Below are 7,625 nucleotides of genomic sequence, written 5' to 3'. Positions count from 1 at the left end.
TTATCTCTTATGACCCATGCTCAGGAATTGAATGCCAGTTCCAACTTCCATAAGGGTGTGTCCTGCATTTTCTAAAGTTCTTATGGTTTGAGGTTTTACATTTAGGTCTCTGATCCATTTACAGTTAATTTTTGTGTATGGGGATAAATAGGGGTCTTGTTTGAATCTTCTGCATGTGGTCAGCCAGTTTTCCCAGCACTATTTACTGAGTAGGTTCTCCTCTCCCCAGTGGTGGGTGGTGGAGGCTTTGTCGAAGATGAGTTGGTTGAGAAATTGAGGTTTTGCTTCTGGAATCTCAATTCTATTCCATCGGTCTATATGCCTGTTCTTGTAGCAATACCAAGCTGTTTTGATTATTGTAGCTTGATAGTAAAGTTTAAAGTCTGGTATTGTGATACCTCCTGCTTTGTTTCATTTAGGCTTTTGAGTTTGTATCCATATAGGTGTACATAGTAATCTCTGATAATATTTTTTATTTCTTTGAGGTCAGATATCAGATATGACTTCATCTTTTGCATTTCTGATTGTGTTTATTTGGGCATTTTCTCTCTTTTTCTTGGTCAGTCTAGCAAGGGGTCCATCAAGCTTGTTTATCCTTTCAAAAACCAGCTTTTGGTTTCATTGGGGTTTTTTTTTTTTTTTTTGTATATTTTTATCTTCTATGTCCTGAATTTGGGTTTTTATTTTGGTAATCTGGATTCTTCTGCTGAAGTTAGAGTTTTGGTGATCTTGCTTTTCCAGCTTCCTTAGGTGATTTGTTAGGCTGTTCACTTGTAATCTTTCCATTTTCTTCATGTGACTATGTAGAGATATGAATTTCTCTCTTAGTACTGCTTTCATGGCATCCCAGAGATTTTGGTAAGATGTTTCTTTGTCTTTATTTGTTTCCAGGTATCTTTTAATCTCTTTTTTGATTTCCATGTTGACTCAGGGTTTGTTTAGCATCATGCTAACTAGTGTCCATATCTTTGTGGGTTTGGGGGGAACTTTGCTGGTGTTAATATTTATTTTTACTCCACTGTGTTCTGAGAAGGTGCATGGCAGTATTTCAGTCTTATGGAACTTGTTTATGCTTGATTTATGGCTGAGGATGTGGTCCATCTTAGAGTACGATCCATGTGGTGATAGGTAGAATGTATATCCCATGGTTCTTGGGTGAAGTGTTTTGTAGGTACCAATTAAGTCCATTTGGTCAAGTGTCACATTGAGGTTCCAGGTCTCCTTGTTGACTTTTTGTCTTGATGATCTGTCTAGGGTTGTTAGTGGGTGTTTAAGTTCCCAGCCATGCCAGTGTTAGAGTCAATATCTTTTTTAAGTTTACCTAGAAGCTGTTTCATGAAAGTTGGTGCTCTTATGTTGGGTGCATATATGTTTAGGATGAATATTTCTTGTCGATGGATTGAACCTTTTATCGTTATGTGGTGACCTTCCTTATCTTTTTAAATATTTGATAGCTTAAAGAGTATTTTGTCTGATATTAAGATTGTGACTCCTGTTTTGTGTTCCATTCACCTGAAATTTTATTTCCCATTCTCTTACTATGAGTCTGTGTGTGTCCTTTCTGGTGAGATGAGTCTCTTGGAGACAATATATTGTTGCCTCATGCTATTTTATCCAATTTGTCATTCTATATCTTTTCAGTGGTGCATTTAGTCCATTCACATTCAGGCTAATTATTGAAATGTCAGAGTTTATCCCTGTCATGAGGTTCTTATAGAGTTTGTTGTTCTTGCTGCTATTTGTTTGCTGACTTTATTTTGATTTTGGGGTTGATTCATGTGTGTTTTAAATCTTTCTCCTGCATTATTGGGAAGGGTGTTGCCATTTTTTCCTTTCTTAGTTTAATACTTTCTTAAGTGTTTCTAGAGCTGGTCTGGAGGCAGCATATAAAGTCTTAGGGATTGAATGGCTGGGATGGATTTTAATTCTCTATCACTGATGAAACTTAGCTTAGCTGGGTAGGTAATTCTTGGTTGAAATTGCTTATCTTTGGAGATTGGGCTCCAAGCTCTCCTAGCCTAAAGTGTTTCTGTAGATAAGTCTGCTGTAATTCTATGTTTCTGTAGATAATTCTGCTGTAATTCTAATTGGCCTTCTCTGGTAAGTTGTCTGACCTTTCTCTCTTGCTGCCTTTAGGATTTTTTTTTTTTATAACTACTTTATGTAGGTGAATTACTATGTGCCTAGGAGTTGGGCTTCTCATTTGTTGTTTTGCAGGGGTTCTCTGAATCTCTTGTGTTTAAATGGTCATGTCACTGATGAGATGAGGGATGTTTTCTTGGATAATTAGATGGAATGGTTGTTCCAGGGTGATCTCTGTCTATCTGCCTCAGGGATTCCAATTAATCTTAGGTTCAGCCTCTTGAAATAATTGTTCAACTCTTGGGCGTTTTGTTCTGTCTTTTTAAGCTTCTTTTCTATGTTTTTAACAGTTTGGGTTAGTTCAATATTTTGGTACTCAAGCTCTGAGATTCTTTCTTCTCCTTGGTTAATTCTGCTTTCCATGCTTATCAGTTTGTTATATATTCCATTCACTGTATTCTTTTTTTCTTGTTGTTGGAGTCTCACTCTGTCACCTAGACTGGAGTGCAGTGGCATGCTCCTGGCCACTGCAGCCTCAACCTGCTGGGCTCTGGTGATCCTTCTACCTCAGCCTTCCAAGTGGCCAGAACTATAGGCATGTGCTACCATACCTGGCTAATTTTTGATTTATTGCAGAGACACGGTCTCACCAAGTTGCCCGGGTGGGTCTTGAACCCTTTGGGCTCAGGCACTACACTCGCCTCGGCCTCCTAAAGTGTTGGGATTATAGGCTGAACCACTGAACCCAGACTCACTGTATTATTTATTGCTGCTATCTCATTTATCAACTACTTCATTCTTTCTTCTTGTCTTTTCTTATTTCTATTTCTTATCTCTATTAATATTTTGATATCTGGGTTTGTGGTTTGAGACCAGTCATTCTGGGGGGCTCTTCATTGTTTGAGTTCTGAAGTCTGTATTCTCAATGGCTGACCTCCCAGAGGTCTGTGTGAGACTCATATTCTTCTTTGGTTTTTCTTCATTTGTGTAGGTTTTCCTTCCCCTTTGTACCTCTTCTTTAATTCTGTCATTATCAGTGATAAGGGGGATAGCTCTTATTTCTGTTTGTTCAATCTCCTATTCTTCCTTATGTAGATCCTCTGGTTTTGTTCAATTCTGAAGCAGGACTGGGAGTGGGGCCTATGTTTTTTGCAGTTTTGAGATTTAATTAAGGAGGGAGCTGTGATTCAGAAACTGTCTGTAGATCCAAGTATCCGCTGACAGGTGAGTGGACCCTCTGGAACCCACTTCCCACTGGCTTACAATCTGTCCATGCAGTGGGGATGTCTGTTTGCCCCTGAAAGCAAAATGAGATAAGAAAAGGGAAAAGAATGGAAAAAGGAAGGAGGAAGATGAAAGGAGGGTGGAGAGAGAAGAATAGGCATGCCAACTAACAAATAATCAGGGAAATAAACTAAGACAGATAAAACAAAAAAGACAAAAACATACAGACAGTCATACAAACAGACAAAAAGCCCCCGTTGGTGTACTCCTCCTCAAAAGTACCCATATATAAACTGAAAATCTAAAAGAAACAAAATTAAAAAGAAACAAAGCAAATACAAAAATGAAAACAAAAACAGAAAGAGGGAAGAAATAAAAGCAAAAGCTAAAACAAAAACATGCAATAAAAAGAAAACTCGCTTTTGGCCACTTCTGTATATTAAGGTTCCCTTCTGCTGCTTCCATCTTAGGGAGTGGCTCTGGTCTTCAGCCCCTCCCCTTTGCTCTCAGTGCAGGCTGATAGGATTGCTATAAGCATGGATCAGATGCCTACAGACTACTGTAGGAGGAGGATCAATCAGATCCAGACTCATCCTACTCACTGCTGCTGCTGTCAAGTGTCCCACTCAGATCTGACATGTCTGTGCCTGTTCCAGGATGGGGGAGGGGCTTTTGTCTTTCTGAGTCTGATGAAAGGATAGCCTCTGGGTCCCAAGATGGAGGCTGGACAGAGCCAAGCAGGGCAATGCAGGTGGCTCAAACCTATAATCCCAGCACTTTGGGAGGCAGAGGAGAGAGGATTGCCTGAGCCTAGGGGTTTGAGACCAGTCAGGGATGCTGGAGACCAGCTCCAGCCAGGTTCAGGGTACCCCAAAGGTGGAGATGGCGTCGGTGATTGGGGGAAAGAGACTGGACTCCGGTCTAGTGCAGAAGCGATGTGTGTTATTGGGAATTACAATGAGTCTTTTATACACAAAGTCAGATGTGGGAGGGGCATCCCCTACCCACCAGAAACCTTAATCCATGAAAACTTAATCAATGATTACCTTTAAACCCTTTTCATATGATAATCTTAAAATCCCATAACAAAGGATAACCTAATCCGTGACTGACATATTCTATAAAGCTTTTTCATGCTAAGCTGATTGATTTATGCCAAGTTAAACAATTCTATAGAAGCTTAAGTATTTACTTTACAAACAAAAGTGGCCCATCCCAGAATGTTTGGAACGTGGCCCAGTCCAAAGTTCAAAGTGGGCTACCTGCAAGTAACCCAGCCACATTCTTTCAACAAAATGGCTGTCTTCTAAAAGTATATTCTACCATTTACACCTTCAATAAATCCTAAGATCATGACCCAGAAGCCTGTGACCAATACTAAGGCTCTTAGATGTGACACGAGTTTGAATTATAAGTTGTGTGAAAGCCAAAACTGCAGTTTGTGGAAGAATGGGAGCAATGAGCTTCTAAAGTTAGCTTGTGTTCATCCCGGTCTCAGAGTTTTTATGTTTTGAGCTCACGGGAGCTTAATCTGGTTAGTGCTGAGTAGAAAGGGGGAGGAAATGGGGTCAATAGCTCCTGAATGCATCCTAGTGGTCTCAGGGTCAACGGCCCTTCCTGATCTCTAATGCTCAGTGGGCCTCCGTGGCCGGCTCCCAACATCTTCCCCTTTTTTATTTTTTTTGCACGAAACCATGAAACTCCATATTGAGCTGACTCTTCTTTAGCACTCTGAAGATGATTGGGAGTAAACATAGCAACAAAAGAATCACTGCTCCACAAATGCCCACATTGATGAGTATAGACATTAATGTTTTTGGTTAGCAAATGATGCCTGAATTTCTTGATGTAATTTAGTAAGGTCTATACTCAGGTCTGAATGGTTCCAAATTCCAAGTTACTTTGTCCCAAGTATGGACAGATTTAAACTCAGAGTGACATTGGAGAGCAATTTCTTTTTTAAGGTCACAAGTTCTTGCCCTAAAACTCCTTCCTCCAAAGCACTAACCTTACTTTCCAACTTCTGATCTATGATTTCCTGAATAGCTATGGCAATAGAAATTTTTTTATACAGCAAACATAGTTGTATGAACTTCCCTAGATAATACTACAGCTCAAAAGTAGCTATTAAAACTGTAACTCCTAAAATTAAAAGTAGCCAAAAATCTTTTCTTTCTTTCTAAAAGAGCATTAACCTCATACAATATCTGTAAACCATATGCATCATACCAATGAGATGACAATTATACAAGAATCATGAAATAAGATGGCTGCTCAAGAATAACAAAAACTTCATAAAAGGCATTAGTTAAACAATTAGTTAAAAATACACCCAGTACAAGACACCTTATAAACATTGCTATGATATTCAATTTTAACAACTTAGTACTTATTTCATACTAAAAACATGTAAGAGAACTGCAAGCATCCATAATGTGGTATGGTTGAGTTTGTCCAACAGGCCTAGATAGGCTGACTGGTTGAAGGGCTGAGAGGGCTCTCCACAAATGAGGTTGAATGGCTTGTCTGGTACCCATTCATTGGAGTGCCGTCTAGTTGCAGCAAGCGTAGAGCCATTAAAACCCCAGTCACTAATATATAGTCTTTCACCAGGTACAGTATAGTCCACCTTAGAGTTATAAGCACAGTTTCTCCATTTCAGGAAGCAAGTATCTTGCTGGATGAGTGACCAGTCCTTTTCCATATCATTGAAGGGGCAAGCAGGTATGCTGAGAGGTGGTGTCCATCAAACACAATTGAACAGTTAGGGTCACAGCTATGATTGAGCAAAGACATACTAGGATACAGGCCAACACCCACTTCCTGCATCTCTGCAGTACAGATGATGAAAGAGTTGCAGATCACCTTGTCCTGGGTTTGGCATCGAATACAGTCACACTTAAAGCAGTATTGGTCCCTCAGCTGCTTCCGGAGCTCCTCACTGGTCATCAGCATATCCAGATAGCAGATGGTGAGCTTTTCTCCCACCTCAATGTCTTGGACTACATGCAGTAAGTTTATCTTATGTTTTTGGTCCTGCATTCTTTTTCTTCTCCCAGTTGTTAAAAGACTTTAAAGGCTGTGTCCAATAGTTATAGTTGAGGGGTTTGTGGGCCCTTTTCTAATTTTTGGAGTTTGCGCCAGTGCTGACTGAGAGATAAAATACATTCAAAAGAACTTGTCCTTCCAGTCTAGTCTGCTTATTAACACCTATTTTGTAGTTAGATAACAGGATTCATTTATATGATTCCTTTACTTCCATCTGGGAAAGTTGAACTTGAGAGAAATTTATCATAAGAAGACAACAAAGAAGAATTTTTAACATCCTTTTGTCTGAGCCACCCCCTTGAGAAGAGACATGTGGGGGGAGTGAGAAGTCTGGAGGTTGGGGTTAGGTGCTGTGGTCTTTGGTACCCACCCCTTCTCCAAAGGTAAAAGAGAAAGACTGGAGGCTGGGGTCAGGTGCCGTGGCCTTTGGCACCTGCCCCTTTTCCAAAGGTAAAAGAGAAAGACTGAAAGTCAGAGTTAGGCACCACGGCCATAGACGCAGGCGGCCCTTCCTTCCCAGATAAAGGCGAAGGGACTCACAGAACAGATTACAAGAAACAAGAGTAGTAGGGAAGGCAGGAATTGGAGTTGTAGGAGGAATAGGAGAGGATAAAGGAAGTGAAAACCCTTATTTTGTTTACATTTTTCTCCGGTCTATTCCTTTGATTCAACAGGATTCATGCCACCCGTCTCAGTCTTTGGGTTAGCCAATACCAGACTGGTCTTTCCTCTCTACAACCTGAACAAGTACTTTTATGCCCTGTCTGTTCCTTCCAAGTCCCTTTAAGGGATCGCATCCTATTTGTAGCATTTGTGCTGGCACCTTGTCATCTGGACTATACAGAAGCATGCCCATTTGAGCAAGAATATCACATCCCCAAAGTGTAATGGGGATGGAAGGAATGATGTAGGGATAAAAGGTTCCTGAAGTTTCGTTCTGTCCAATTTAAGATTTGAGAACTTTTGGCTACAGAGGGCGCTCGACCAATACCAATGAGTCCTGATGGGGTTACTTGTGTTGGCCAGGAAGACAGCCAGTCTTTCCCAACAATACAAGAAACATCAGCCCCTGTATCTAGCAGGCCTTTAATTTTAACTCCCTGAATATATAAAGCTTTTAGAGGTCTGGAGTTAGTAATTTCCTAAACCCAGAAAGCAAGATTGCTTGAGCCAAATCCAGAGTCACCCCCGGGCTTATCGGTTAGAGACTTGCCCATTCTATGATAGGGTAAGAGTAGTAACTGAGCTATTCTTTGACCTTCATAAAATTG

Source organism: Carlito syrichta, unplaced genomic scaffold (assembly GCF_000164805.1).
Source record: "Carlito syrichta isolate Samal-C Ts95f unplaced genomic scaffold, Tarsius_syrichta-2.0.1 Scaffold301643, whole genome shotgun sequence".
Lineage (NCBI taxonomy): Eukaryota > Metazoa > Chordata > Mammalia > Primates > Tarsiidae > Carlito > Carlito syrichta.
Note: the sequence above shows the minus strand (reverse complement) of the source record.